The 22,514-nt window shown below is 56.6% G+C and overlaps 1 protein-coding gene across 3 annotated transcripts in view; it reads right to left on the minus strand.

Moving 5' to 3' along the window:
- Positions 1 to 22,514, minus strand: part of ZNF516 (zinc finger protein 516) — a 124,282-nt gene that overhangs the window by 22,095 nt on the left and 79,673 nt on the right. The window lies entirely within an intron of this gene.

The raw sequence follows: 22,514 nt of genomic DNA on the forward strand, positions 1-22,514 counted from the left end.
CCACATGGGAGGTCCATGGTTCAAACTCCGGGCCTCCTTGACCCGTGTGGAGCTGGCCCATGCGCAGTGCTGATGCGCACAAGGAGTGCCCTGCCACGCAGGGGTGTCCCCCACGTAAGGGGAGCCCCACGCACAAGGAGTGTGCCCCGTAAGGAGAGCCGCCCAGCGCGAAAGAAAGTGCAGCCTGCCCAGGAATGGCGCCGCACACACAGAGAGCTGACACAACAAGATGATGCAACAAAAAGAAACACAGATTCCTGTGCCGCTGACAACAGAAGCAGACAAAGAAACAAAATACAGCAAATAGACACAGAACAGACAACGAGGCGGGGGGGGGGGGGAAATAAATAAATAAATCTTAAAAAAAAAAAGTCAAGAAAAAAGCTTAATTCTTTGTAACAGTATGAGGTTTGACCGGCTTTCAGATATACAGCCTTGGCTAACGCCTTTGTGGGCCTTCCTGGTCACCCCTCATCATTTCGAGGTCAGGAAACTCAGGAAGGAGAAGTGGCCGTGCGGTGGCATTCGGCAGAGGCAGGATGCGAAGGCAGCCGGCGCTGGGCAAAAGGTGCCGCCCTCGGCCTCCGAAATGCGCAGCTACAGCACCCACCACAGCCTAATACAACAAGGGCCTTGATGCCTCTCCTCTACAGGATCCAAATTTCAAGGCCAAAACATTGCTGCCAAAAGCTTCGCTCACCAGCACTGGAGCAAGGGCAAGGCCGGCTCTCATTTCTTCACATGCACGTGCAGGTTGCATGAGGGAGAGTGCACCTGGGGGCAGGGGAGTGGCCCTTCCAGCTCCCAGAGGGTCTGGGACCCGCCTGACCTCAGCCGGGGCCAGTGGGGACAGCCCATGGAAATGCAGCGAGAGCGCTTCCCCAACGCCTGCTGTGACCGCACTGCCACGCCAGCAGAGCCTGGCCCCAGGGTCAGCGGGAGCCACTCGGTTTCACAAAAAGCTGTTTCAGGTTTGTACTCAGAAGGCTTTGGGTCAGTTTGAAGCCTGAAATCATCATTTAGAAAGTATGCAGATGCTTCTGGACATCATATACCTTTCCGAAACACAAAACACAAGCTACCAATCACTGACGCAGGATTCGGATTTTCTCTCTCTTCCTGCCATCCAGCCTCTCCAGGTCACCCCCTGTACTGGGGGCAGTTTCTCAGAGGAGGGCGGGGGGGAATGTATGCCCTGTCGTACAAGAAGGCCTGCAATGCTGTGTTTCAGATAAAGATTTTTAACACTCGGCAGAATGTAGGTAGTTATTTACTCAGAAGGGTCTTTACTGTAAGTTTTTGGAGTTAAGAAATTCTGTCAAATCCATAAAGAAATCTATTCCAAAGGGGTCTTCTTCAAAGCAGAAAAGCTTCCTTCACAGAATGTGTTTGTCATGGATCTGAAAAGCATAACAACGAATGTTCAGTTTCAATTAGTATATAGTTCATGAGCCAGTGGCAAGCCATTTTAAAGGATTGTGCCCACACACAAATGCAGCCAGTATGCAGTGATCAGAAGTGGGGAGGGGGCAAGAGGCAAGACAAGGGAGAAATTCAAGTGTTTGACTGCTATGGGCTCTGCAAAGCTACCCTTTACAGAAGGTCGGGTCTGGCTATCTGTCACATAGGACGGATCACAAATGGGGAGCCCCAGAAAGCAGTGCTGAGGCAAAGTGTGTTTAAACCTGGAATTAAATTGGGGGGGGGGTAATGCCTCTGTTTTAACTCAGAATCTCACTATCCTAAGTTCATTTTTTAATTTTCAAAGGGGGGGGGGGTCTAGTTTCTCCTGTGTTGAAGGAAGAGGGGCTTATGAAGACAATGCCAAAGACTATTAGTAGAAGCTCTGAGTTGAACAATGAGGCCGAGAGCATGTGTCATCCCAGGCTGCACATCTGTGGTACTTTCAAAGTACATCTGTTTAAGTTCCAAAAAGGATTATGAAAGAAAAACATCCTAGTGGAACTTGCAGTACCTCTGACCCAGGCACTAAAACACAAATTAAAAGCAAATGAGCCTCTTTCAACTTGGCATAGTGCTGCAGGGTACCTAAGAGTTACCTCCTGAGAGCCTCCATGTTGCTCAAATGTGGTCACTCTCTAAAGCCAAACTCAGCATATGAATGCATTACCTTCCCCACAGCATGGGACATGACTCCCAGGGATGAGCCTCCCTGGTGCCAAGGGAGTACTACCAATCACTAGCTGGTGATGCAACTAGAAAACAACCTTGAATAAAAGGGGGAAATGGTAAAGACGAATGAGTCTATATGGCTAAGAGTCTTCTAAAAAGAGTCAGGAGGTCATAAGAGGGGTTGCGCTAAAGCATATCTCAGCAGGATCCCAGAGAGTGCCAAAGTAGATACAACCCCAGGTATTGGTGCTCCGGAGGGCTACAGAGACACATGGGTTCTACGGTCATGTCAGATCGCCCTGGAGTTCGGTGTCATATCATTTGGCCCTACTTTGGAATTTGTGTTCCTGAGTGTGACTGAGTTGGACCCAGATGGGACCTTTCTACACGTCTCTTCTGTCACTTTTACTGAACCTGTGGTTGGTGCTGGGGTTGGTGAATACTCAGGAGACTTGAATCTTTGGACTGGCCATGTGCCAGCTGGGCCCTGAGCCTCAGCAGAGTTGCAACTCCTAGTCTCCAGTTTGTTGGACTTACCCAAGTCAGCTAACAAGGAGGTGAAGATAGTCAACCACCACACCAGGGAACCGAGAGTGCCTACAACTGCAAGCAGGAGAACTGCATCCATCAACCATGTGGGATCTAAGCCACCTCTTGATTTAGAGGTGAGTGGACATCACCATCCCAGGGCCCACAGGATGGAGAAATAAAATATGGATTAGAATGGACTTACTGGTATTCTACTATGGAACTATTGTGACTCCAGCAATTGAAGAAATTGTATCACTGATGTGGAGACAGTGGCCACGGGAGTTGCTCAGGGCAGGGAGAGGGAAGAAGAGATGTGATGTGGGGTCATTTTGGGGACTTGGAGTTGTCCTAAATGATGTTGCAGGGACAGATGCTGGACATTATATATCCTGCCATAACCAACTGAATGGACTAGGGGAGAGTGTAAACTACAATGTAAATTATAATCCATGAGGTGCAGCAGTGCTCCAAAATGTATTCACCAAGTGCAATGAATGTGCCACAATGATGAAAGAGGTTGTTGATGTGGGAGGGGTGGGGTGGAGTGTGGGGTATATGGGAACCTCATATTTTTTAATGTAATATTTTTTGTGATTTATGTATCTTTTTTAAAAAAAAGGAATTAAATTTTTTAAAAATTTTTTTAAAAATGAGGGAAGGTTCGATCCCTGGGGTCTCCTTATAAAAAAGAAGAGAAAGCATGCCTGCAAGGCGAGCCAGTGCATGTGGTGAGCCGAGTGCCCACGTGGTGAGCCAAGTGCCTGTGTGGGTGCCCACGTGGTAAGTCAAGTGCCCACGAGGTGAGCCAAGTACCAGTATGAATGCCCACATGGTAAGCCAAGTGCCCACGTGAGTGCCCACACAGTGAGCCAGTACCTTCATGGTAAGCCGAGTGACCACGTTGTGAACCAAGTACCCATGTGAGTGCCCTCATGGCGAGTCAGTGCCCACGTGGCAAGCCGAGTGCCTGCACAGCAAGCTGAGTGCCTGTGCACTGAGCCAGTGCCTGCACAAGTGAGTCATGCAGCAAGATGATGATGCAACAAAAGAGAGACAAAGGGGAGAGTCAAGGTGAAGCACAGGAGAGACCAGGAACTGAGATGGCACAGGTGACAGGGAACCTCTCTCCACATCAGAGGTCCCCAGGATAAAATCCCAGTGAATCGTAGAGGAAAAAGATGAGAAGACAAAAAGAGTAATAGATACAGATCACAGAGTGAATGGACACACACAGCAAAAATAGTTGGGCAGGGGAGGGAGGAGGGGAGAGGGGAAAAAGGAAAAAGCAAATGAGAGAAGCAGATGTAGCTCAAGTGGTTGAGCACCTGCTTTCCATGCATGAGGTCCTGGGTTTGATCCCCAATAAGTCCTTAAAATCAAGCGAACAAGTGAAAAAACCAACTCTCATTGGGGAGCAGATGTAGCTGCCTGCTTCCCTGTACAAGGTCCTGGGTACCTCCTAAAAAAAAAAGAAAAGCAAATGGCATAACACTAAGTTATCTAAATATTCCGCAGGGAGTCCAGGGACAAAATGCCTCCAAGGAAGATCAACACAGAGGCCCCATCCTGGGATGGAGGCAGAGGAGCAGGGTGCTGTCCCTGCAGAGCTGGGGTTCGGAAGGGGACGCAGGGTGGGGGGGAGGGTAGGGGGGAGTAGGGAGGCTGCTGCCAGAGGAAAGTGACACGAGGAAAAAGACTAAACAATTGTCCAAGGATCTGTCAACTTTGGGAAGACCATTCAACAGGGGCCCGGGACAAGATTTGAGCAATGCAAGTAAACCTGAGGGAAACAGCTCCACCGACTGAGAAGCCAGATGCTTCTGGAAACCAGGGCAAACCCTCTAAGGGAGTGTTCGTCAGTGACCAGGATCTGGTGACTTTTAACATCAAAAGCCACGAAGGCACGACCCTGCTAGGTCTGGGGTCACAGTGGCCCTAGGACCCACCTTGCTCTGTGCCCCCGCACCCCTTCGCATTGAGTAGCCCCCGCAGGGTCTGACAATACTGGGAGCTGCATAAAGTGCCGTCACTTAACGTCTTCAAAGTTTGATGAGAACCAGGCCAAAACAAGCTCCAATGGAGGAGGGCTGCTCAGGGGTGCCAGGGGGCTGGGGGTGCCCCGTTCACGGTCTCCTCCCGCATCATCGCCAACCTGACTCTGTTCCTTCTCTGCGTCTGGCTTCCTCGTCGAGAAGGTGTGGGCATTTCACTACCAAGAACGCAAGGTGGTTTCTTAGCAAGCAAAGTCCACCTTCACCCCACAGGCCTCCACCATCACCCCGCAGGCCTCCGCCATCGCCCCGCAGGCCTCCACCATCACCCCGCAGGCCTCCGCCATCGCCCCGCAGGCCTCCGCCATCCTCCACCAGCACACAGCCTTGCGGCCGGCTGTGAACTCACACCCGAAAGCCTGAGCCTTACTAAGAGTGAGCAACGGAAAAGAACCCAGCAACGAGCATGTGCGGCTCACACACACCTGCCTGCCACTGGCCGAGTCCTCAGCACAGCTGCACGGACAAGTGGCCCTCGAAGGGTCCACGGAGCCTCTACGGCAGCCTGATTTCCTACTGAACCCTGCACCAGGCCGCCATGCGCCACACGGCACAGTCCACGCCTGGTGGCCCAATAACCCGCATGTCACACGGCGGAGTCCATACCTGGTCCCAATGCCCCATGTGTCACACAGCAGAGCCCACACCTGACCCCCATGCCCCAAGTGTCACATGGCGAAGTCCACACCTGGCCCCCACGCCCCATGTGGCACATGGCAGAGTCCACACCTGGCCCCCACGCCCCACGTGGCACATGGCAGAGACCACGCCTGGCCCCCACGCCCCACATGGCACACAGCACAGACCACGCCTGGTCCTGATGCCCTGTGTGTCACAGGGCTGAGTGCATGCCTGGTCCCAATGCCCCACGTGTCACACGGCAGAGTCCACACCTGACCCCCATGCCCCAAGTGTCACATGGCGAAGTCCACACCTGGCCCCCACTCCCCACGTGTCACACGGCAGAGTCCACGCCTGGCCCCCACGCCCCACGTGGCACACAGCAGAGACCACGCCTGGTCCTGATGCCCTGTGTGTCACAGGGCTGAGTGCACGCCTGGTCCCAATGCCCCACGTGTCACACGGCAGAGTCCACACCTGACCCCCATGCCCCAAGTGTCACATGGCGAAGTCCACACCTGGCCCCCACTCCCCACGTGGCACACGGCAGAGTCCACGCCTGGCCCCCACGCCCCACGTGGCACACAGCACAGACCACGCCTGGTCCTGATGCCCTGTGTGTCACAGGGCTGAGTGCATGCCTGGTCCCAACGCCCCATGTGTCACACGGCAGAGTCCACACCTGACCCCCATGCCCCAAGTGTCACATGGCGAAGTCCACACCTGGCCCCCACTCCCCACGTGTCACACGGCAGAGTCCACGCCTGGCCCCCACGCCCCACGTGGCACACAGCAGAGACCACGCCTGGTCCCGATACCCTGTGTCACAGGGCTGAGTACACGCCCGGTCCCAACGCCCCATGTGTCACACGGCAGAGTCCACACCTGGTAACCTGATAGCCCACGTGTCACACAGCATAATCCATGCCTGGTCCCCACGCCCCGCTTGTCACACGGCAGCGTCCATGGCTCGCCGCCGATGCCCCCCCCCCACGCCCTCCCCACGCAGGCACAGGCCCAGGTTCCCGCCTGACCCCTCCGCGCCGGGCCACGCAGGGAGCTCCGGCTTTGACTCCTCGCAGCCTCCTGGGCAGTTTGTGTGTGGACATGGTTTGATCACAGACTCGGTGTGGTCAAGTTGCCGTGGCCCCTGCGGGCGCTTTGTGGTCTCCTCCGCACACGTGCAGGGCCTGTTTCCTGGGGTCCCCGCAAGCACCTCATTCAGGGGAATTCGGGACTTCACCAGCTTTAACTCCTCGAGGCACCACCACCCACACACAGCGTCAGAAAGGCCCAGAACCGCCACGGGCGGGGGCAGCGGCGGGAGGGGGCGGGGGCAGCGGCGGGAGGGGGCAGGGGCAGCGGCGGGAGGGGGGTGCCCACGGCGCCGGGGAGGGGTGCTGGCGGCGGCGGGGGGCGGGCCGGCACAGGCGAGGGGCGCGGGCAGCAGCACAGCAGGACTGTGCACCCCTCCCCCCCCCCCCCCGTGACAACGGCCCCCTCCTGCCCCCCTCCCCCCCACGTGATAGAGCCCCCGCCCTCAGGGCATGTGGGCACCTCCTCTCCCCTCAGTTAACACGCAGCCAGGAAGCTCCTCAGAAGTGCCAGGGGGCACGCGGGGCCACCCGCCCCCCTGGGGGTCCTACGAATGCCCGAGGCCAGGCTCTGGGGAATGGCTTTCCCCCCACCACAGGAGCCGCCCCCCCCAGGAGCCACCCCCCCAGGAGCCGCCCCCCCCCCCAGGAGCCGCCCCCCCCCAGGAGCCACCCCCCCCAGGAGCCGCCCCCACCTGAGGAGCCGCCCCCCCCCCGCAGGAGCCGCCCCCCCCCACCGCAGGAGCCGCCCCCCCCAGGAGCCACCCCCCCCAGGAGCCGCCCCCCCACCGCAGGAGCCGCCCCCCCCAGGAGCCACCCCCCCAGGAGCCGCCCCCCCACCAAGGAGCCGCCCCCCCCAGGAGCCACCCCCCCCAGGAGCCGCCCCCACCTGAGGAGCCGCCCCCACCGCAGGAGCCGCCCCCACCTGGGGCTCTAAGGGGTCTCTGCACGCAGCGCTTCCCCGACTGCCCTTCGCAGGCGCCGGAGCAGCCAGGCCCTTCCCTCCGGAGGCGCGTCCACGATCACGGACGTTTACTTCACCCCTGCGGCCGGACCATCTGCGGTTTCCAGGGAAGGCCACCAGCTCCGGGCCGCCAGGAAGGAAGGCGCGGCGCTGCGCGTGCGGGGGAGCCAGGACTGGGCGGGGACCCCAAATTTCAGCCAAGTGAACAGTGTCATTCTTGGAGTTCCTACAGACGCGGGGGGGGCTCCCCTACCTGGGGAGCGAGGAGCAAACAGGCAGGCGCCGTAAACACGTGCCCAGGGACACCTCGCTTCACCCACGCACTGGCAGGAGGGGGGCAGGAAACGGCACCACTTACAAGGCGAAGGAAGAGCAGTCCCATGCTGCTAAAATTTTACAGAAGAACACTTGAGATCTGCCCTCTTTTAAAAAAGTGAGTCAGGCTACATTAATCCTAAGGAGCCACGGGAGCTCAACTCTTCTCCCCCCACCCCCGAAAACGGATCCACTAGAATCACCATGAAGACGCACGTACCGTCTCTTACCAATTCTTTACCTTTGTTCTGGATTGTTCTATTCTGTTACTACGCTCACCTTTCTAGGGACTAAATCGAGAGTCTTTCTTTTTAATATTTTCCAGTTTTAGCCTCTGTAACTGACAATGCACCCACAAGTCACCCCTTATGTGTGCAGCTGAACACCTGTAATACTTTACTGCAGCGTGTCTGGAAGCGGAAGTCGGTGCTGGACCTTCCTGTGACCTCACTCACATCCCCTCTCCACGGATGACGGAGGGAAAACACGCGCAAAGCGCAGGGCGCCGGCAGCCGTGGCGTGCCAGGGGCCAGTGGACTGCCCGCTGCTCCGGCCGCCGCCCGTGGGACCCAGCTGGCCGCTCCAGAGGTGGGGGACAGAGTGGCCGGTCCACAGACGCTGCCCCCGAGCCCAGGGCCCGTGGGGCGAGGCTGCCAGTGGTCACCGACCAGGGGGGCGAGGAGACCAGCCCGGCGAGCCCTCTCCTGTGGGGTCAGCAGTCCGGGTCAAGTGCGCAGGCGTGTTCTCCTTCCAGGGCCTCCCACTTGACCGAACACCAAGCGTCCGCTCTCTGCGAGGCCGGCACGCTGACCCGCAGGCCTCCTGGCCAAGCTTCGCGCCCACACGCCCGCACCCCAGCCCTGCTGCCCCGCCCCAAGTCCAGGCACCGCACAGGGCGTGGTGCACAAGGGCAGGGGACGCCGATGCAGCACACGGACCCCGGCATTCCTGACTCATGTGCTGAGAACGCCGATTCCGTCCGCTCTGTGGGCCTCGCTGTCCTGACACATAAACAAGAGTTTCCAAACACTCCACCCCAGGTGTAGCGGCTTAATATTACTGATGAATTCCAAAAGGAAATATTGGATTGTGCTTGTAATCGGCTCTGTACCTGGGTGTGACTGAGTTATGGTTAGGGTGCTGAGTCCCTGCCCCTGGGTGGGTGGGGACTCGCAGATGAAAGGCATGGCACAGGACAGAGTGGAGGGGTTCTGATGTTGGAGTTTTGACGTTGGAGTTTGATGCTGAAGCCTTAAGCTGGAGCCCTAGGAAGTAAAGAAAGAGAAGCCAGCCCCGGGAATTCAGCTCACAGAGGAAAGAGAAGCAAGCCCCAGGAAGAGAGGACCCTGAGCCCAGGAAGAAGCAAGCCCCGGGAAAAGAGGACCCTGAACCCAGAGAGAAGCAGGACCCTGGAAGGGAGGAACCCAGGAAGCCTGAACCCTCGCAGCTGTTGGCAGCCATCTTGCTCCTACACGTGGAAATACACTTTGGTGAGGGAAGTAGCTTATGCTTTATGTACTGGTATCTGTAAGCTCCTGCCCCAAATGAATACCCTTTATAAAGACCAGCCTATTTCCAGTGTTTTGCCAACCCATTTCTGGTAGCCCCTTTGGCTAATACACCAGATTTAGCCCAAAAAAAGGGGGGCATCGTGGAAGCCCAGCAGTTACCCAGCCTCCCTCCTGAGACGACCACACCTCAGGGGGCTGAAGGAGGGAGGGGCTTCTCCCCCGGCACAGCTGGGGCCAGGAGGGCATCCCGTGGGTAAGCCGGAGCGGGAGGCCGAGGCAGGGCCCCCAGGCAGGGGTGGCCCCCGAGGCTGCTCCCAGGGCCCCCTCCCGGGCCCCCTCCCGGGCCCCCTCCCGGGGCTCCCTCCCGGGGCTCCCTCCCGGGCTCCCTCCCGAGGCTCCCTCCCGGGCTCCCTCCCGGGGCACCCTCCCGGGGCACCCTCCCGGGGCTCCCTCCTGGAGGACTTGCCACCGTTCCTACTGGCGACCCGGGTGCAGAACCAGAGCCGCAGCCCCATCCAGCGCACTGGCCTCAGCCAGGAGGGACGGGCAGGGCCTGCACTGACGGGCTCCCTCATGGAGAGCGCAGCCCTGCCCTGGAAGCACCCACCTTACAAGCTTCCTGCAGGCCCTGGGGGTCGGGAGTCCTAGGTTGGGGATACCAGGGTCATAGGTCAGGGTAGCCAGTCCCCAGCCGCGGGCGTCCCCGCTGGAGGCGACCAGCCTCGGCCCCACACCGCACTGGCGAGGAGCGGGCACAGGGCAGGCGCGGGGCGAGGGGCTTCTGAGGGCCCCTGAGGGGCCTCAGACCGGGCCAGCTGACGGGGCGGTGGGCTCCTCAGCCACCGGCACCACCGCCACTCGGTCCTCCTGAGGGGTGTGAGAGCCGCCAGCCCGTGTCTGCAGCCACACGAGAATCACCCACGAGGACAGGATCCTCCATGGTTGGTGCCAAGACGCATGTCAGAACCAGGGGCAGCGGCCGAGGACCGCGGGCTCAAGACAGATGGACAACGAGGCACCAGGGGCCAGGCTGCGGTCGAGCCGAGGAAGAGGCGTGAAGCACCCGGGAAACAGCGCGTCCCCGGGGCGCGCGGAAGCCAAGGGCAGCGAAGGAGCAGGCGGCACGGGCACCGGCCCCGCATTCCCTCCAAGGTCGGGCACCTGCGCCAACACCTACCCAGGGGCGCCTCCCAGGAGCCACCGGAGATCTTCAGAGACCCTGCTGAGCTTCGTCACTTCTGCTCCATTCCTTTGGTTTAGTTGATTTTGTACAAGTGACCGAAAGGGAGACCTCCTTTCTCTTTAAAGATCACTGCCGTAGGGACAGTTACCGGACTTTGTCTGTCCTCCCATGGCCCACTGGGTGGACTGTGGGAGAGTGTGGGCTATGGTGTGGACCACTGACCATGAGGTGCAGCGGTGCTCAGAGATGTATTCACCAAGTGCAATGAATGTCTCATGATGATGGAGGAGGTTGTTGCTATGGGGGGAGGAGGGGGGTGAGGGGGGTGGGGGAAATATGGGGATCTCTTATTTTTTTAATGTAATATTAAAAAAATAAATTAAAATAAAATTTTAAAAAATCACTGCCATGTTTTTAATTCACACCTTCAAAGCAGCAAGTTGCTCCCCGAGGAGCGCTGACGCAGAAACCGCCCTACGCGGGCCTGCAGCGCACAGAGGACGCCGTTTCCCATTTCTGGAAAGGTGTGTTCTTACAAGAACCTCTCCTGCCTCTCCTTGGTCCTGCGCCCTCCCCGGGGCATGGAGCAGCTGTCTGTCCGCCTCGTATTTTATGTCCATGGTTGCAACTTGCACTCTTTTCCTGTTTATTAAAATTTCTTGGCTTCCCATTATTTTGGTGAAAGCAAAACAAAACCGAAACTTCTCACTAATGAAATCCGGGACGAGAACGTGGGCATCTTGGGGTCTGACCCTGAAGACACGCCAGCAGCAGTCCTCGGGCCGGGTACAGGGTGTCCGTGCGGCGCCAGCACGGTGGGAGCTGCGCCGAGCGGTCTTTTCAACTGGCCAACTTTCCTCTGACATCAATGGACTTCGGCCAGTCTCCCCAACCGCTTGCCAACGTACGCTGTTTTGTGAATGAGGACCAAGAGTTCTGGGTGTGAGTGAAGCCTAACCAGCCATCGGTCCCAGGTGTCCACCTGGAGCCCCCACGCGCCTCCAAAGGCTGCCTGCCCCCCGCAGGCACCCGGGTGCGTGTGACCCCACCGGTGCACTCGGCTGTCCAGCGGCCCATCCTGGGTCTGCTGGCAGGGCAGCTCCAGCTCCACGCCGGAGGGTCTCCCCCGGGCGCAGGGCAGCGGCCACTGGACCCCGGCTGGGACAGGCGACGGACCCCCTGCTTCCCGTTGAGTCCCATGGCCAGAAGCCGCTGCCACTTCAGGACACCCCACCGAGTTGGCGGTTAGGGGCAACGTCCGTCCACTTGGCACGGCGCCTGGCGCGGGCCTGGCGCGACACGGATGCCACCGTTACCTTAGCAAGAAGGGAAGCTGGGATCACCAGCACATGTACGAGCCACGTCATCTCTGCAGAAGCACCCCCAGAAAAGCCCCGCTGTGACCTGAGGACCTACTGTGTGCCCGAAAATCTGCCGAGCACACACGTGCGGGGTCCACCTCTTGCAGCTGACGTGGGAGGCAAACACCACCACCCCACGACAGAGGAGGACGCGGGGGCGCAGGGCGCGCAGCGCGCTGAGAACGTACACGCCCGTCCCACATCTCCAGGGCCGCCTGGACGGGGCGAAGGTGGCCGGCAGGGACGGTGACTCCCTGGACAGGACGGACCTCAGGCGCCAGCTAAGGCTGCGGAAGAGAGGCCCGGAGGGGACACGCCCCTTGCCGGGTTCTCGCTAAAAAATGAAAGACTCTTTCACCAGGGCCATCCTCCGTGCCAAGTGCTGCAGACCCGAGAGGCGAGTCCCGATGTCATCACGGGCCACAGCCCAACTCGGAGCGCACCTGCCGCGAAACGCCGACTCCACCGGCCGCGCCAGCCGGCCCGTGAGACGATGCCTTACCAAGCCATTAAATCAACACTTGCTCTGCTGAGGAAAACTCACCTGCTCAAGTTTCCCCATCTCCCAAGCTCCCTTTTTTTTTTAAATTTTTTAAAGAAATTTAGATTACATAAGTGTTACATTAAAAAATAGGGCAACAGCTATTATGATACACTTATTGTTTATGTATGTTTATGTATGTGTGATATACTTCAATGAGTTTAAAAAAAACAAAGCAGGGGATTCCCACATGCCCCGCACTCCCCACCCTGCCACATTTACCACATTAATAACCTTCATTAGTGAGGTACATTCATTGCAATCAAGGAACACAATTTTGGGGAAACGGACTTTGGCCCAGTGGTTAGGGCGTCCGTCTACCACATGGGAGGTCCGCGGTTCAAACCCCGGGCCTCCTTGACCCGTGTGGAGCTGGCCCATGCGCAGTGCTGATGTGCGCAAGGAGTGCCGCGCCACGCAGGGGTGTACCCGCATAGGGGAGCCCCACACGCAAGGAGTGCACCCATAAGGAGAGCCGCCCAGCGCGAAGGAGGGAGCAGCCTGCCCAGGAATGGCGCCGCCCACACTTCCCGTGCCGCTGACAACAACAGAAGCGGACAAAGAAACAAGACACAGCAAATAGACACAGAGAACAGACAGCCGGGGGAGGGGAGGGGAATTAAATAAATAAAAATAAATCTTAAAAAAAAAAAAGGAGCACAATTTTGGAGCACTGTCACCACGCGTGGATTATAGTTTACACTTTCTTCCACTCATTTCTGTAGGTTATGGCAGAATATATAATGGCCTGTATCTATCATTGCAATATCATGCAGGACAATTCCCAAGCCCCGAAAATGCCCCGTATTACACCTGTTTTTCCCTCTCCCTGTCCTCAGAGCCTCCGGTGGCCACTGCCTCCACAGCAGTAATATATTTTCTTCCATTGCTAGAATCACAATAAGTCTAGAGTAAAATGCCAGTAAGTCCACTCTAGTCCACAGTTCATGCCCCAATCCTGAGGATTCTGGGATGGTGATGCCCACTCTACCTCTAATAGAGATGGAGCTTCAAAGGCGGTGCCTTTTAAAGTATAAAAAAGGAGAGATCTTGTAATGAACGTTTAAATGGGAGCTGAAGCTGGAAAAGAAAGAAGGCAACAATTTTTCATTTCCCTATTAAGACCGAGCCCTGTGCCGACACACACATCTGGAGGAAGATTCCAGCGCTGTGCACACACGCAGCCCGGCCCGCTGGACACCTTGAGCTTGGTGCTGACGAGCTCGTCTGCCGCAGGACCCTGTGAACAGCGGCTGGCACAGGTGAGGGAGCAGGGAGCAAGCCCCAGCTGACGTTCCAGGAAACTTCACTGCATCTGGATTGGTTGGGAAGTGAGACGGTACTTCACGGGAAACCCTGAGCTTCCGACATGCATTAAAATGTTCAGAGTTTCTCATCAAGATTCCGAAGGGCTTTCCAATTCTGGAAAAGGAACTCTCTCTGCAGAGCAGGGCACACAAGCACATGTAATGAAATAAAACTCAAATAATGGCAAAGTTCTGCAAAATATCCATCTGCCCTGGCCACACTGTCCCTAAGGGCAAGCTTCACCGGGTCTGCCTTCAAGTAACTGAGGGGTTTAGGGACACGACATGGGTTCCCTCCCCAGCTCAGCTCTTCACCTACACAGAGAGGCGCAAAGCTGCAGAGGAGGAGACAAGCGCATCCCTCCACCTGCTGTCCCTCCTCCTGACCCAGCAGATCTGCATGTGACCTGAGGAAGGAGGTTTGATCCACAGCCCAATTCTCTTAATTAAAATCCAGACGTAATATTCACGAGGACCTCAAGGCAGCCAGCTCCAAGGGGTGACAGCAAATTGCACATTTGGGTAAGTGGCTCTCCCATCCCCGGGTGATGACACAGGTCTCTCCCACTCCCGAAAGGCTACAAAACTAATTCCATGGAAGGGGGAACGTGGGGAGAGGCGACAGGTGCTTGGGATATAAAGAAGAGAGCCCCCATCCCAGTTCTCCCAGAGGCTCTGGCCATCTGCAGCACTGACTTAACTCTCCTCCAAATACCAAGTCTAAGAAATTTCAGAATGAAGAGCTACTCTATTCAAATAATTTTAACAGGTAAGCAGGTAATTAGTGTTTGTGAGCTTCTAGTGACTTCTATAACAAACACGATCAATTCCCAAAAGCTTTATGTGTCGCCAAGACCACCACTGTTGCCGAATCGTGCTTCTTGAAGATTCTGCTCGCCATTTTTAACCTCTCTTTAAAAGGGAAGAACTGGTAACCCAAAAGGTGCAGAATGCAGGTAAGACGCTGTGAGCGAGACAGGAATAACCAGGCATCGTGATTTAGTGGAAGCCAATTAAAAAGGAAGCAGTGAAGACAGAGGAAGGTCCAGACGTGACCGAGGGAAAAGAAGAGTCCTTGCAAGATATTCAAACTAAAAGAAAAAAAATCTTAGAAACACACCGAGACTGATTTTCAATGAAATGGGATGAAGATACATCATTCAGCTTAGGAGTATCGTGTTTTGGGTAAGAGGTAGAAAATACTTGAGAAAATGTTTTTACGGTCATATCCCTGGGACTTTTCAATAAAAAAAAAAAACAAGGTGTCAGCCTTCGCTGCAAGGGAAGCAGAGGACAGGCTGGAAGCATCGCCACAGGCTGGCTTCATCTGGAAGTTTCCCTTCTGGAAAAAATGAAGACGTAAGCCAAAGACGAACTCAGGACTTCTGTTCCGTGGAGGCCGACAAGGGCGCACAGGAACAAGCAGCTGCTTCAGAGGCTACCGAGCTAAGGAGCAGCCAAGCCAAGGAGGAAGCCTCCAGCTTGACCGGAAGCAGCGGCGCAGCCCGGCAGAGCTCCAGCCAAGCAAAGCCACAGCCTGGCCCTGCATGGACCGCGCCGAGGGCAGCCTCAGTTTCCCATCCAGTCGGAGAGCGTGAGAACGTGATCCTACAGTCGCAGAAGTGTCTTTTCAAGAAGGGTTTCAACCTTCCTCATTTCTCTCACTACAGCAAACTACAAAATAATCACGTCTCCATGAAGAGGAAACAGAACTCGAGCAAGGTCTGACAACTTCATCATCCTTTTACAGTTTGGAACAAATCTTTTAAACCCTAATTTGTCCCATGGTGTCTTCTCTGTGTGACTGAACGGAAAGTTTTCCTTTTGAATTATTAAACTATTAACCAAAATAACTTGCAAAACTGGAAGTAATTTGTGTTCGTGGGAAAATATGTAAATATCTTCACAGTTTGGAAGCCCTCTTTTAATATCTGAAGAAAAACAGGATTTCTCACTAAACAAATTCACCATGCTACACAAAAAAACTTAAAGTTTAAAATCCTGGAAAGAATTTTTTTCAGACTTTCCTATTGCATGAGTACAAAACCAACGTTTAAAGGTTAATCGAAACCTCTAGATTCCACCCACGGCTTTCAGTTACTAAATAGTGGTCTGTCTTGTCACAAAACATAATCACATTCAAGAAACCCAGAATTCACTAACTGCTTCCTTGCTGACTCAATCATAAAAATGTGTCACTAAAGTGAAGAGAATTCAAGTCTATTTTCATGGCTACTCTGCATTTCATACACCCTCCTTCATCCCCAAATTCTAATGCAAACTAAAACCTGTCCATCTGATAAAACGCAAAGCAGTATAAAAATTAAAAGAAATCATTAAGAAAAACTTCCTTCACAAATGCACTTTGATTACAAAGCAGCATTTCCATTTACAAATTCCAGCTTCCAAAGCTATAATAAAATAAAAAAATCACTGCCTACCCTTTTTCCTTGGGTGTCCCATCTTGTTGAACAAGATGCCAGCATCTTTACATCTTTACAAAGAAAGTAAATTAAATCTTATTAAGAAGAGTCCAAGGAATTGCTAAAAGCTGTGTAAGCTTTAAACTGGCAATAAAGACTCTCTCATCAACCAGTTCAAAGAAAGTACTTAACCAACTAAACCACAAGTGATCTTTTTCTTTCATGAGGTGTGTTAGATAAAGACCAGAACGGAGTAAGACTTCAAAAGAGAAGGCTGCAAACTCTCTGCAACATTAAAATAGCTCATCTGTACACTGCCTCGCAGTTGTGTGCTTTAAAAGCTTTTCCTCTGCAATACCGAATTACCCGAAAAAAGGAAACAGAAATCTAAATTCCATATATTTCCAAAAAAACTGTGAGGACGCTTTCTTTTAAAATTGAGGTTGTTTATCAATATAGTCTGCAGACTGTCAGGTCAGGCAGGTGTTGGATTTGCCGAGGAAAGGCCACGGCACAGCACGAAGGGCCCGCTGAGGGACCTGCAGGCACGGCGGCCGTGCTCCGGGCGATGGCGAGGCATGGCGCAGCGCGCCCGCGGCGCCACCAGGTGGCAGCTGCTCCCCAGGCACGGCCCTGCGCTGCCCACCCGGGCTGGAGCGCAGCCTGCGGCCTGGGCCTCCGGGCTGCCCCTAAGCGGGTGCTGCTGAGCCGGGAGACGGCCAGCGCGGACGCCGGCTCTCCTCTGAAGCCCGCTGCAGCAGCGACGGCTGCTGGTGGGGAAAGCACGCCAGCCACAGCACCCCACGACTCCCGGGTGACACGGTCGAGGGCTCCAGGCTAAGACGCCCTGAACGCTGCGGCCCAGTCAATTCAGATGGCCACCTCTGTGTGTTGGACGGGGGCGCGGGACAACACGGCCCCTTCGAACCACCAGGCTTTTGAAAACATATTCAATTTCATAACTAGAGCCACTGACTTAAAATACTTCCCAGCAAGTATTTTCTACCTTGGCCTCAAGTAGCTCCGCTAAAGGGAGCGCACGTCTGTGCTAAGAGACCGACACAGGACAGGAAAACGTGCCTCCGGTCTAAGGTGGCCTCTGTCACTTCCAGACCGAAAGTCGAAGTCCTGATTCAGACTCCCCCTCGTTGCAGAAAAGCTCCCCTGGGGGATGACGCCCGCTTGGCCGATGAGCCGGGGCACCCCTGACTCCCCACCGGCCTTGCGCCCGCAGCCGGGCAGGGGGCAGGCCGCAGGGGCAGGTGAGCCCCCTCCCAGGGCTCCCCTCCGCGCTGCCCCCAGGCCCTTCGGGGTACACCTGCCCTTTCAGGGGGACGCCCAACGTCACGGGCAGGGCAAAGCGTCACTGCAGCCATCACGTCGTGGGAGGGCCAGGCCACGCTGCGGAACATTCCACGCTGTTCTTTCTTCCCCGGTGCCCACTTTCACAGCACCAAGGCGGGGAGCCCAAACCAGGGCCGTGGGGCCAGGGGCTCGGGACTGGGAGTCCAGAGCCCACGAGGGGCTGAGCAGGATCGGGTGCAGGAGGGGCAGCACCCTGCCTGGGCCCGCACGGGGCAGGTGTCAAGGGGAACCGGTCACAGCTGCTCTTGTTCAAGTCCTCTGACAAACAGAACTTGGTGCTGAAGTCACGTTCATTCTGCGAGTATGGCAACACGCACCTGCTGACCAGGTGGGCTGAACTCTTCCAAGAGCAGGGCGCACCACGAGGGAACACCTCCCCTGTGCCCTCTCCCGCTACCCTCTTCACCAACGGGGAAGCTAGGGCTTGGGAAAGGGGCACCGCAGCCCTTTCGGGCACCGCACCATTGCCCAGGCTGGCCTGTGCCCAGGGATACGGGGCGTCCCAGAGGCCCACGGCACAGAGGTGAGCTCAGCTCGAGGCTGGGACAGGTAATCCTGAGCCCCGAGACCGACGGGCAGCCACCTACAAGGAATCGATGAGACCATGAAAACGAGGAGGCACCGAAGTGGTAGGTGGAAGAAAGCGCGAAGGGCGGGCGGGAGTCCAGGAGGGGGCGTGGGCTGGGCGCAGCGGGAGTGACCAGCAGGGGCCGGGGCACCAAATGGCGCCATGCCTGGGGCTGGGCACAGCGCCAGCACCCTCTGAAGGCCACGGGGTGACCACCAAAAGGGCAAGGGTCCCTGGAGAACCTGCAAAGCTTCGCGTCACCCTCAGCGCTGAAGCAGCGGCTGTGCCGCTGTTGCCGTCTACCTGTAAGGGCCTTTCCGCCACCTGGCGAAGGCAGCGTGGCCTAGAGATGGCGGCGTTTTAGGTGTGAACATGAACGTGGAGAAAGATCCCGATCTTCTTTTCACAGTTTGTAAAGACCCCCAACTAGTACATAAACGTTCAGCCCCCAAAATTCCACCCACTTCTACTAAGCGGAAAGGACAGTGTTCTACTTGATTTAATAATAAGCAACTCTCGGGGAAGCGGACTTGGCCCAGTAGTGAGGGCATCCGTCTACCACATGGGAGGTCCATGGTTCAAACCCCGGGCCTCCTTGACCCGTGTGCAGCTGGCCCATCTCAGCGCTGATGCACGTAAGGAGTGCAGTGCCACGCAGGGGTGTCCCCCACGTAGGGGAGCCCACACGCGAGGAGTGCATCACATAAGGAGAGCCGCCCACGCGAAAGAAAGCGCAGCCTGCCCAGGAATGGCGCCGCACACATGGAGAGCTGACACAACAAGATGACGCAACAAAAAGAAACACAGATTCCCGTGCTGCTGACAACAACAGAAGCGGATAAAGAACATGCAGCAAATAGACACACAGAGAACAGACAACCGGGGTGGGGGGGAAGGGGAGATAAATAAATAAATAAAGCTTTAAAATAATAATAATAAGCAACTCTCCCCAAATCACAACACTAAGCGGTGTCTGAAGTCCTGGGCAGGTGTCCCATGCACGCGCATGCCGTAGTGGCAGCGCTGTAGCTGGGTGGTCTCCGTGGGAAGGAAGGAGAATGTTTCTCCTTCATGAACCTCTGTGTTCTTCAGAGTATTCGTTTTCTCTCTCACTTTTAAAAATGAAATGAGCATATCCTCTTCCCATACAGCTGTAGTTTTGCTCCTCATTTACAGCTCACCTTCTATTTACTGAGTTTTTAAAAATCAAGAAGGAATTACAAGCACCAATTTAACAATGGGTTCTCAAAATCTCAAGAAAGCCCTAATCACTACATTTATTTTTTCAATCACTTAGTCATACTTCTATTTTAAGAAGCTGCGAAATGGGATTTCTATGATTATCTTCCAGAAGCTTGTTGGCCAAGCAGTGGTCCTGGGTCTAAGAATTTAAAAAGAAAGAAGGAAAAGAGAGAAAAGCTAAAGCAGTATGTGCTGATCTCCATCAATTCTTAGCAGATTCTGAGCGCGACCGTTCGTACCTCCTTCCTGCCCACCCCCCAGCTTGCCAAGGTCTTGGCGGCAACTGGCCACCATGGGGCCCACCGGACGGGACGTAGCCCCCTGTGGAGGCCACAAGCCATCTGGGGTGGGGGACGCCACAGGGCACACCTGCTCCCCCGTCTTCCCGCCCCACTCGTTCCATCCTGCAGGCGCCGTCCACGCACTGCGCGTCCAAACTGCTTCCAGGACACACGGACGTTCTGAAGCTGCATTAAGAGATGCAGAAAACTCGAGTCTTTGGAGATCTGGACAACGACCGCGCAGCTGAGGGGTGCCAGGCGGGCGGCGGGCCAGCTTCCTGGAGGCCGGCCCGGCCCAGCACGCCCAGCTCGGCCTCTCGCGCTTACAGAGCGCCCATTTGGTCAACACGCATTCACCCTTAAACCCCTTCCCCATCACTGCAGCTTCTCTTGCTGAATTCAGGGGTGGCCACACCAAACGCTGGCCTTGGAGCTGCTGACCGGTCACTCGAACGGGTGCCACGTGGCCGGGATGAAGGTGGAGCTGGCCAGCCGGCCACGGGGTCTGGCCTCCCCTCGCGCCTTCGGCTTTCTGGGTCCCAGGAAGGCCACGTCCCGGGACTCGGGCGGCGCCAGGCGTGTGCCCCCCTGCTGCCCACTGAGCCGCCCACACGAGGCAGGGGCGGGACACGGATGGCCCCCGGACCCCAGGCCGCCCCTGCGCCACCGTGCGAGCCTGCGGGGCCGGCGACCCTGGAGGCACCGCAGGAACCAGTGCAGGCTGCAGGACGGACGTGACCGAAAGCCGAGGGCGCCGGCCCAGCCGAGCAGTGCACCCGGCACCACCGCCGCCGTCCTCAGGCGCAGGCCCCTCCGCAGCCGGAGAGGGCGCAGGTCAGGCCAGCAACTGTCAGCCGGGCAGAGCCAGAGGCTCCCCCGACCCAGAGGAAAGCAGGCAGGGGTGGGGGAAGCGCCACGCAGGCAGGCCAGGCCTAGCCGCGCCCTGCCGCGCCCCCCTGCCCGGCGTCCCCTCGCCTCTTACACACAGGCACACACGCACACACACAAATGCAGGTGCACACACACTCACATAACCACTCACCTGCAGGCACACACGCGCACACACACTACAAATGTAGGCACACACATACACAACCACATGCCTGCAGGCACACACACACCACAACCACAGACCTGCAGGCACACGCGTGCACACACACACACCACAAATGCAGGCACACACATACACAACCACGCCTGCAGGCACACACACACAACCACAACCACATACCTGCAGGCACATGCACACATACACACCACACACACTTGCAGTTACACACACATACACAACACACCTGCAGGCACACATACAACCACAACCACACACTTGCAGGCACACATATACATATACAGCTACACACACTTGCAGTTACACACACATACACAACCACACACCTGCAGGCACATGCACACACATATACAACCACACTCTTGCAGGCACACACACTCACAAAGACACACAATCACATTGCCATGAACAACGCAGCTCATTTACCCCGGTCTCCTCCCTTTTCTTCTGTTTATATATTTCCATCAACAACATACGGTGTCACGATCCACACAATAAATGCACGCCAAAAACAGACGATGTCGCTGAAAGCACGAGAAGGCTATTGTTTGTAAAATCTGGGAAAACTTAAATACTCACGCACAAGTCACAACACCCTCAAAAACACCGCTCCGGCACGCACGCCTTCAGACCAGCGGGCGGCTAAACCACGCGGCGGTGTGGCTGCGCGGTCACCTGCGGCCCAGGGCACCTCCGGCTCCCCGCGGGGCGCAGGCGGGACCGGCCAGGTCAGCTCCACCTGACCCACTGGGTCCAGCCCAAGGACCCCGTCCTCGTCCCTCCCCCGGTGGCTCCCAAAGCACCTAACCTCGGGGGCGCGGCCCCGGCCTGGCGATGAGCACAGCTGGAACCCAGCGAGGCAAACGCGCAGGAGCAGCCGAGAACCACCGCCCCGCCTTCCGGCTGGGGCTCCAGCCCGACCAGGCCCTCCGCCCCTGCCCGGCCCCCGAGCTCCCCGTGCCCGGAGGCCACCCCGGTGGAGGCACGCAGTCGCGGGCAACGCCGCCCCCGGCCTCGCGCCCGCGGCCCACGCCGTGCCCCTGGCAGGACACTACGCACGTTTTGCCTCTGGCTTGTGAGTCTCCAAATGCCTCGGCGCGGCGGGCCCTGCAGGACAAGACAGGCAGACCAAGCTCTCCTGTGCGCACCCAGAGGCGGCGGCGACAGCAGCACAGGCCCGCCAGCCACGAAACGGTACCCGCCAAGGCCTCACGGAGCGGGCACCCCTCGGCAGGCAGCCCCCCATCTCCAGCCCCCACCCACGTTTGAGCCCGCAGCTTTGTTTCCAACGTGAGGAGCAGGTGTCAAAAAGGCTAATTCCTTACTCCAGCAGCGCACGATGACTCCTCTACATGAAAAGTTCAGGCTGTGGGGAGAACAGAAAATGCTCACAGAAGACGACAGAACGGCAAATACCAAACCGTGCAAGGAACTCTACCCCAGCCTAAATTCAGAGGCGGAGTAAGGAAACGCCGTGGAAACCACCCCGGTGTGCAGGCACACCTCGTTTTACTGCACTTTTCTTTTTTGCTCGTGTTTTTTACAAATTGAAGGTTTGTGGCAACCCTGGATGGAGCAAGTCTCCTGGCACCATTAACTCAACAGTAATGTGCTCCCTTGCTGTATCCCTGTCCCAGTTTACAGGAGGCACGCACACTGATTTTTTAGACACAATGTTGCTACACACTTGACACGGCATGGTGCAAACGCAGCTTTTACGTGCACTGGAAGGCAAAAAACCCTGCGTGCTTCGCTTTGTTGCAGTACCTACTTTCCTGCGGTGGCGTGGGGCCACACTGCCATCTCCCGAGGTGTGCCTGTCTACACAGCGCTGGGCGTCGGCGCTCAGGAGGCGGGGAGGTCTGCGTCTGGGGCAGACTCTGGCGCCCCAAGGCCCAGGCCTGCAAAGTGGTAACGGGCAGGGAGACGGCAGGTGCCCTGAGAACAGGGGTTC

This window comes from Dasypus novemcinctus, chromosome 16 (genome assembly GCF_030445035.2).
Source record: "Dasypus novemcinctus isolate mDasNov1 chromosome 16, mDasNov1.1.hap2, whole genome shotgun sequence".
NCBI lineage: Eukaryota > Metazoa > Chordata > Mammalia > Cingulata > Dasypodidae > Dasypus > Dasypus novemcinctus.